At 39.1% G+C, this 9,909-nt stretch overlaps 1 long non-coding RNA gene across 1 annotated transcript; it reads left to right on the top strand.

The window, feature by feature from the left end:
• The first annotated feature begins 354 nt into the window (after window positions 1-354).
• Window positions 355-5,683, top strand: LOC138966982 (uncharacterized). The gene is made up of 3 exons (XR_011455812.1): window positions 355-852; window positions 1,771-1,889; window positions 3,182-5,683. It is a non-coding gene; the product is annotated as an uncharacterized lncRNA (long non-coding RNA).
• The last annotated feature ends 4,226 nt before the right edge of the window (window positions 5,684-9,909 follow it).

A 9,909-nucleotide genomic window follows, 5' to 3' on the forward strand; every position in this document is an offset into this window, starting at 1 on the left:
CACATGATCTGCAACGTTTGATTAAAGCCAAACAAGTCTTAATTGCGTCTTCATTAGTACTGCATTGTTACCAGAATAAGAAACAAACTCCGATCACCAAATCCCAACGACACGAAAGTGTGTCACTCCATCTTCAAGCTCGGCAAAACTCGTTTCTTTCCGGAAATTGACCACGTGACCCCTGGACAGGCCATGGGCGGAAATTGCGATGGTGTTCAGTTGTCACACGGCCTGACTTGAATTGTTCTCACGGAACGCATAGCATGGCTTTCTGTTTCCGATTACTGACTCGAGTTCTCTTTGTTGATTAAAGGCACAGAGGACTGTTTACATTTCGTCATACTATCTCAGATCTGTAGTGGAATGCATGAATGGAGACTATCAAGCTAGTTGGGAACTAAATCCAAAGTTCGAAACTATCGCTCTAGTGCGCAATGCATGGCACGATATTTTCAAATGTTCCGACCTAAGTTGGTGACTAACTTGCCTAAATTTGGTCCTCCTCCGAGGAGGACCAAATTCCTTAGTTTCGAACTATTGCAAAAATACAAATGGCGGCCGCCATGACAGTCTTTGATTTTGCTGTACAAAAAAATCAAATATTCGGCAGTCCGACGCATGAACCAAAGAATGATGTCGACAAAGAAGTTGAAACATTGATTGCGCTTTGGAGGGGGTTCAAATACAAGTCGTGAAGTGACCGGCACAGCTGATTTGGGACACGATCTACCTTGAGTCGGGAGATTTGCTATGAACATTGACTAAATTTCCACTTTTTACATCAGCGACTGTACAAATTTGGCTTGTACATCTTCCTGTCGCTGATTTTAATCGGTTTGGATCATCCAACAGGTAAGAGCAAGATTCATCCGTTGTGTGCGTGTAGTTTGTGTGTCCCACGGTGTGTGTGTTCGTTTGTGCGCCTCGGTGTGTGAGTGTGTGTCAGATTATATTGCAATAATACATTTGTTAGAAAGTGAGAGCAAGGGTGGATCTAGATCTATGGGCCAGGCAGTACTGTCTGAGTGTCTCCGAAACCGTGTTCAGTGTCATAGGAAAATAGGCCTACGAGTACGAGCCATGCATTGTGTAGTGGTGACGATGAAAGATACAGTTGTTGTTTTTCTGACAGTGACATTGACAATGAACGATCGTCAATGCATCAATGATTATGCACAGCAGCATCGGTTTCTTCGGAACTGTGCACTGTTGACTGAATTTCCCACGGTGGAGCAATGAACAGTACACACTAAAACAAAGCAAATTTAATGCATTGAAGCATCGCTGTAGATCTATCTCATTCAACTAACAATAATGCAGTGAATGGCAAATCTATCTCTGAATGAACTGTTGTGTATCCTTATTTGCTGTAAATGTCCTGGCTCACACTGCACTCCCAACATTAGAAGTATGTTTTCTAAGCTGAATGCATGTGTAATTAGATATAGTAAGTGTGTAAAGCCAAGAGTAACACTAACTGGCCCAAAACAATTTTTGTGTGTATACAAATGAAGAAAGAAACTGACTTCACTTGAATCACTGCCACTGAAAGTGTGTCTATTGTGTATTTTTAGAAGGGTTATTCAACAATGACTTATTTTTCTGTTTAAATACTTGATATTTACTCTGCATGAACAGAGTCAGAGGTAAATGCTGCTGTATAAACTATGATTGTGAAAGAGGGGATAAAAGAATCAATGAGCGAGTGGTTTAATTATAATACAGTTATTATTTATTGTTAATTAATTATTTTATGGTGTGTTTTTTCAGGCCTCCTAAGAAACCAGAGATGATGTGTGATGAAGTGTTCATACAGCTCTTGCCTTCAGATGGATTCTGGAGAGGATTCAGACTGAGTGGACATGCTGCTTTACAGACTACCATGAAGAGTAAGTCACACATTTCTGTACCACTACCAAGTACCTGCTTGTGCCTATTAAATTGTTATTGTAAAATTGATTTATGATATGTAAATTGGCACTGGTGATAGTAGTTTGAAGCTGTGTAGATGTTTTTGGCAGACTTTTGTACGTTGTGTTGTAAAGAGATCTGCGTTTCACATTAGATGCACTTACAATCTAGATAGATCTATACATTCAGCTATGTCAACACTTGTTACATCTGAATCTGAGAGTAGTGGCAGGAGATGCAAGTTTATTGACACAAAAACATTACGGCTTTGTATAAAATAAATTCTTACATCTGTACTATTTATACAAAATGGTACATAAAGCTTGGTTTTAGTTCTCTTTCTCTTCTCAAATCCTTTGCCACTATTCTTAAAGTAAATTACACAGTGTGAATGAACTAATGCAGCACAGGAAAGTAAAACAAAATTGCAAGATAAAATGAAATCATTACTAATTTATTGGAATTATTTTAAAGGCACATACAGTTATTCTTCCCTTGGCTCACCATCCTAGATCTTGCCAGGCTTTTACATGGAATAAGAATGAATCTGTTCACTCGGATACTTCTACATTCAACACCCTGGCTTCTTCCTGCTCAGAGTTAGATTTTGTTGTGGAAACCACTCTCAGATTAACAAAAATGTTACTTCTTTACTTCTGCGAGTGACTTTTGAGAAATTCGTTCATAAACAAAATTCAACTATGCACATGAAGCAGTCACTGACTGTCAGGGTGTCAATATTTTATGTGTCTGGGTGAAGTTATGTTCCTATCCCATGTACAACTGGCCAGATCTGAAATGGCCAAAATCAATGGGATCAACACACATCCCCAGAATCTTCATCACTGGAAAATGTGGTGGGTTGAATGAGTGCTTTGGATCCTGAAAGTTCTGTGTTGGACTGAAATCGAGACACATTTCCCAATGAAACTCAAACTGTATAGTGTTGATGCTGAAGAGCGAAAGTGTGTGGGTTGAGGGCACACATTTGACTAAAATCGAGAAACATTTCTGCCGAGCACAAAGTTCATACACGCACAGATTTTTTTTTAATAGTTTAGATTACAATATCACACACACCATCCCCGATCCCAATGGTCATGTGAAGAGCAAGTGCTTCCTCACCCCACCCCCCCCACCCCACACACACACACACACTGCTCAACACGTACACACCTTCTCCCCCCAACACACACCCTCCCCTCGCTAACCAAAACCCATCCCCGTGAATACTGAAGGTGCTCAGTTATATGTTTTCTTTATTTTTCAGGAAGGACCGCTACATTAAGGGAAGGCTGTTTGCACCTTGGTTCCTGGATTCGCTGGGGACGATGATCAAATTCAGAGTACCATCACAATTCTGTGCTTTTCCATCTGATTCGGCTGAGAATGCTTGCAGAGGTTTCTACACTACCCGTCATAAAAAGTAGGCAGATGCGTTTGAGGGCAGATCTTACTGATGAGGCTGTTGATTGAAAAACCAAGTATATGACTGAAAAGGCCATTAATTTCCCTACTTTATTCAGAAACAAAATTGGGTTTTCATGACGTAGTGTCTATGCAGTGAAACCTGCAACACAGACACCCCCCCCCCCCCCCCCCCCCTCCCACAAATCAAATTCACAAAATCAAGCTTCCCGTGTTAAAATCAACAACACAAATCAGAACAACTAAACCGAAACATGTATTGCATGTCATTAGACAGAACAATCAAATCTTTATCCAAAACAGTCCGTTTTGTTCACATATATATCTTGTCTAACATGAACGCTATGGCATGCTGAGCGTGTAGTTGTCAATCCTCTCAGTTTTTGAAGTCGTTTTAGCGGGTAATGAGACCAAAAATGGTACATTTCAGAACTCCTCAACGCATTGTCTTAAAACTGTCAGTGATTTGTGCTAACACATGTCTTTAAGTACAAAAATGAGACCAAAAAATGGTACATTTCAGTAACTCCTCAACGCATTGTCTTAAAACGTGTCAGTGATTTGGGCTAACACATGTCGTTAAGTACACACGGAATCTCAAGTCATGTGAGATATTAGTTCTGCTGTTGCGCGACATGCCAGAACGAATTTTTGAAAATAAAAATGTACCCTGTCCAATGAACTGAATTTGTAAAACAAATTAGCATGCATTAAGAAAAATGAAAGCTTCAATTTACCTTTAATTTCATACATTTTCAACTATGACTGTTCACAGCGCACTTGTACGCACACACACATTCTTGGAAAATGCTCTTTCAAGAGCCATGATCAGTTAAGCGTGTCAGCCGTGAGCTTTTCTAGGCGTAGGCCTACATTTGCGCTCAGCGCTCTGAATGAGGCAAAATATTAATGTTCGCGATGAAATCCTCATACCGCCAATGTCTGATAAAATATGTACATGAAATTTAATTGTGTGGCGCATCTGTTATTGTTCTTGAAGATAACAACAAATTAATTGTTTTTCAATGAGTCAGCGAAGACCTACCATCAATTTAAGAACTCTTTCTGGCATGTCAATTAACAGCAGACTAATGTCTCAAATGACTTTAAAATCCGTATGAACTTTCCCACATGTGTTACTACTGTTAGCACAAATCACCGCAACGTTGAAGGCAATGCGTTGAGGAGTTACGAAAACGTACCGGTTTTTGTCTCATTACCCACTAAAACTGCCTTTTACAGCTTCTCAGAGGAATGACACCTACACAAATCAACATGCCTTAATGTCAGTGTTAGACCAGATATGTGAACAAAACTGACTGATTTGGATGCAGATTTGATTGTTTTTTCTATTGACGTGCAGAAGATGTTTTGTTTTGGCAGTTCTGATTTTTTGTCAATTTTAACGCGGGAACATTGATTTTGCGAATTTGATTTTGCAGGGTGTCTGTGTTGTATTTTCCACTGTATAAACACTATGTCATATAAACCCAATCTGCTTTCTGAATAGGTTTGGGGAATGAATGGCTTTTTTCAGTCATATACAGGATAAACCAAAAAAATGTAACACTAAAACAATGCTAATAACTTCTACATCTGTTGACCGAATCACTTTATTTTTAAGGTACATAAACCGAAGCCAGTGCATGACCCTTCCACAAAGTGGACATTTTGTAGATCAAATGTAACTGGTCAAATGGTCTGACTTTTGTGCTCTATTTCAAAAAATAAATTCCAAATTCGGCGGTCGATTCACTAAAACGAAGTTTGACCATGAACGGTATCAATACTTACTTAATTTAAACCCTATACTCATAGACAGACGCGTGTGAAGCATGTTTAAATGTGGAGTACGCTCATTTAAAAAAAAATACACCAAGTTTGTTTGAGAATACTCCAAGTCCAAAACAGGGATTCCCAGATCTGAATGTTGATTAAGGTATACTTTTGTGATTCGAATTGCCCCGAATGTTACAATCTTGAGCGCTTAGATCGGGCAAGTTTGGCTACCGCTCAATTTTAAAACCCGTACCGTTGAGTCGATCCCCAAAATTGGGAACTTAATTTAAAATTGCACAAAAGTCAGCCTATTTGATCTTCAAAATTGTCACTTTGTAGAAGGGTCATGCATAGGCTGAAGTTTATGTCCACAAATGTAGGTTATTAACTTGTTGTGGGTTGCATTGTTTTTGGGTCAACCTGTATTTGGTTTTTTTAATAAACGGCCTCATCATAAAGATTTGCCCTCAAACGGATCTGCCTACTTTTTATGACGAGTATTATAGTTGGCTCAGTGGCTAAAGAAACATTCTACAGGATGAATAAACAAAGAAACAAATCTCATGATTCTCTGTGCTTTAATGTGTGTGTGTGTGTGTGTGTGTGTGTGTTTTGGGGAGTTTGTTTTGGTTTTTAGTGAGAGGATGGCTGGTGGTTTGGATGGGGTGAAAAGCTGAGTGACACTGTGATTGTGGATAATTAAATTGTTGTTGGCTTGCTGCTGTCAGTTTCAAGGCACCGTTCTTCTTGCAAACGCCAAGTTTGGCTTACTATTTTATATCTGCATGGGCTCTTACATGAGATTAGGCCATCTATACACTTTGATACATACCAAACATTTACATTCTGACTGGGTCATGTGCAAAGTTGGAATGTTTGAATGAATACATTTTGCGGATTGATGCCAGTAGAAGTTAAACAAATTAATTGATCAAACATTCCAACACTTCAAAGTAAACACACGTGTTTTTGACAGCTGGTATATGTTAAAGTGGAGGGATGGTTTTATTCCACGTGAAGCCTGCATGCCACATCTGAGACGTTGAGCGAAATCGTTTACACAAAATATGCAATCATTGTTTATCATCATTTAAATTAAAACGTTCATACACAATGACACAACAAATGTTGTCGGAAACTCAAAAGAACACATGAAAGAATAAAAGATAATCAATGCAGCAAAACGCGCCACTTGGACAGAGTGGGTTACAATTTCATTCTTTGTTTAATTTAGCCTTCACATTTCCCTTATCATATCTTATATTTTAACATCGTTCTGTTCTTGTCAGCTTGAAATGTTTGCAGTTTTTACTCACGAAACAGGTTAGTCTTCTGAAGTCAGTGCAACATCAAAGCTAAAATTTCACACATGAGATGCATTTTGATCATCAGCTCTACCATACCGAAGCAATGCATTTAAACTGGCGCAGATTAATTTTCAAATGATGTTCAAGAAACAGCTAGCTTCCTTATAGACAGAGTGTCTAAGTTACAAAATATAGTCATCTCAGTATCCAACTTCATTACCTCTGTTTCTTTGCTTGCTTAGAAGAACTTCTCAGAGTGTTTGCGGCATTCATCAAACAAGATCATACACATTAAAATATTGTCACTTCCTACTCATTGAATAATGTATTCATTGTATCTAATTATTCATGTTAAAGACCAGCACAAAATTGCAATCATTTAAATATGTCACTGACATAAAGTATTCTACCCGATCTGGAAAAAAGGAAGAAAATCATAAGTGCATGATTCAAATCACTGATGATGTCTTGTAATTCGGTAGTGTTTCCAGTTAATCTTTTCTCTTTACATCTCACAATTCTTTTACTAGTTTATTTTGTAAGTAGAACACCAGGCCAAAACATTGTTGACATCACACATTTTCAAGGATTTGCTTGCTAACTTGCTTGTTTCTTAATTTGTTTAATGATCGCTCCAAATTACATTCCTTCCTTTATCTGGCACTCTTGTTCTCAACTTTGTCCCTCCCTCTTAGCGGTTTAGAGAGAGAGAGTGAGTGTGTGTGTGTGTGTGTGTGTGTGTGTGTGTGTGTGTGTGTGTGTGTGTGTGTGTGTGTGTGTGTGTTAGTGTGTGCGTATGCCTGTGTGTGTGAGAGAGAGAGAGAGATAGAGACTGAGAGAAAGAAAGAGAGAGAGTTGATCTATTGTCTTGATTCCCTCATTCAATTTTCTTTTGTTGTATAGTGTAGAACTTAGACAGCTTCGTGACATACCTGTGGTGCGGTTTTATGGTCGTTTAACTCTCCATCGGTGAACCATGCAATTATTTCTCTTCAACGATTACTCGGTCTCTACTGACAACTCTAAACTCCACAAAACACGACTTTTTTCAGTTCAGAAATGTCAGTTTCGCTCCCATAAATTGAAACACAAACTTAAATACATCCATACATCATTGTCTGTTACAAAGTTCCAGCTTTGCTTTAAAATGCACAATCAGTATGAGGGACACGGACTTTTTCCCAGTACATACCGACTGAGCCATCACTCAAATCTTCGACGACACTGACTCAGCCTATATGCTGCGTACATCTCCCCGGTCGGGCAGTTTTAGCTCTCGTAATGTGCGGAAGAACTGAGAGAAACATTTGCGTTATGCCTATGTTTGTCTTGTTTGCTCGCCAAAATAATATTGCATCGATCAACCACTCAAGTTCGCACTGTTACCATGCTCCCAATCCCATGCTGGTTTGTTTGCACTTTCGAAGGTGAAGAGTTCACCGCGCCTGCGCAATGACGGGGATTTCCCTATGACGTCACCTGAAAGTTATGACCTACTCTTTTAGCTGGTAACTAAGTAGTCTCGACCAAGTTCGCTCTCATGCATTGCAGACTGACTAAATCTTTAGTTACGAACTGCGTAGTTCGAACCTACGTTTAGTTGCTAACTATAATAGTCTCCATTCATGCATTCCACTACTGGTTAGGCTTTCGCATGGAATGAGACTATCCCTCCACTTGGAAACATACCAAACAGCTACATCATGCTTCCCGTGCAGTGTGTTGGTTTTTACATTTAGTCAAGTTTTCACTAAATGTTTTAACATAGAGGGGGAATCGAGACGAGGGTCGTGGTGTATGTGTGTGTGTGTGTGTGTGTGTGTCTGTGTGTGTGTGTGTGTGTGTGTGTGTGTGTGTGTGTGTCTGTCGGTCTGTCTGTCTGTGCGTGTGTATGTGTAGAGCGATTCAGACCAAACAGGACCAATCTTTATGAAATTTGACATGAGAGTTCCTGGGAATGATATCCCCGGATCTTTTTTTCTTTTTTTCGATAAATACTTTTGATGACGTCATATCCGGATTTTTGTAAAAGTTGAGGCGGCACTGTCACACCCTCATTTTTCAATCAAATTGATTAAAATTTTTGTAAAGCAATCTTCGACGAAGGCCGGACTTCGGTATTGCATTTCAGCTTGGTGGCTTAAAAATTAATTAATGACTTTGGTCATTAAAAATCTGAAAATTGTAATAAATTTTGTTTTATATAAAACGATCCAAATTTACGTTCATCTTATTCTACATCATTTCCTGATTCCAAAAACATATAAATATGTTATATTTGGATTAAAATCAAGCTCTGAAAATTAAAAATATAAAAATTATGATCAAATTTAAATTTCCGAAATCGATTTAAAAACAATTTCATCTTATTCCTTGTCGGTTCCTGATTCCAAAAACGTATAGATATGATATGTTTGGATTAAAAACACGCTCAGAAAGTTAAAACGAAGAGAGGTACAGAAAAGCGTGCTATGCAGCACAGCGAAACCACTACCGCGCTGAACAGGCTCGTCAGTTTCACTCCGTTATGCACAAGCGGCGGACTACGGTCATTGTGAAAAAATGCTGTGCGTTCAGTTTCATTCTGTGAGTTCCACAGCTTGACTAAATGTAGTAATTTCGCCTTACGCGACTTGTTATTCTTGATTATTCTCATAACGGACAATAATTATATATAGTGGCAATCTGCGAAATTAATTCGTTCAAAAATTGGAATGTGCCCAAATGGGGGGATGTTCTTATCCAATGAAAACCTTGGCCATATCTTTGATGGTGAGCCAAACTTTTCGTGGGAAGGACTGTGTTTGTATTGAGATACGTTGCACACTGTGTATCAGAGAGATAGAGATAGACAGAGAAAGAGAGAGAGAGAGAGAGAGAGAGAGAGAGAGAGAGAGAGAGAGTGAGATACAGAGACAGAGACAGAGACAGAGACAGACAGACAGACAGACAGACAGACAGACAGACAGACAGACAGACAGACAGAGAATCGCACAGAGGTATACTGATGTATTGCTCCTTGCACGTTTTGCATCATAGGAGTCATCACTATAGGTGCACGGATGTTCTGAGAAGTACAACTTTACAAAGTCTTCTTTACGAAGATGCCGTTTTTATTGAGATACGTTAATTGCACACTGTGTATCAGAAAGATAGAGAGAGAAAGAGAGAGAGAGACAGAGAGAGAGAGAGAGACAGAGGCAGAGACAGAGAGAGAGACAGAGAGAGAGACAGAGAGAGACAGAGAGAGACAGAGACAGAGACAGAGAGACAGAGACAGACAGACAAAAAGACAGAGAATCGCACAGAGGTATACTGATGTATTGCTCCTTGCAAGTTTTGCATCATATGAGTCATCACTATAGCTGCACGGATGTTCTGAGAAGTACAACTTTACAAAGTCTTCTTTACGAAGATGTCCAACATATGGTGACGTGAAAAAAACACAAATTCTGCGGGCCATTGTTTCCACTTATTTATTTTC

This window comes from Littorina saxatilis, linkage group LG5 (genome assembly GCF_037325665.1).
Source record: "Littorina saxatilis isolate snail1 linkage group LG5, US_GU_Lsax_2.0, whole genome shotgun sequence".
Classification (NCBI taxonomy): domain Eukaryota; kingdom Metazoa; phylum Mollusca; class Gastropoda; order Littorinimorpha; family Littorinidae; genus Littorina; species Littorina saxatilis.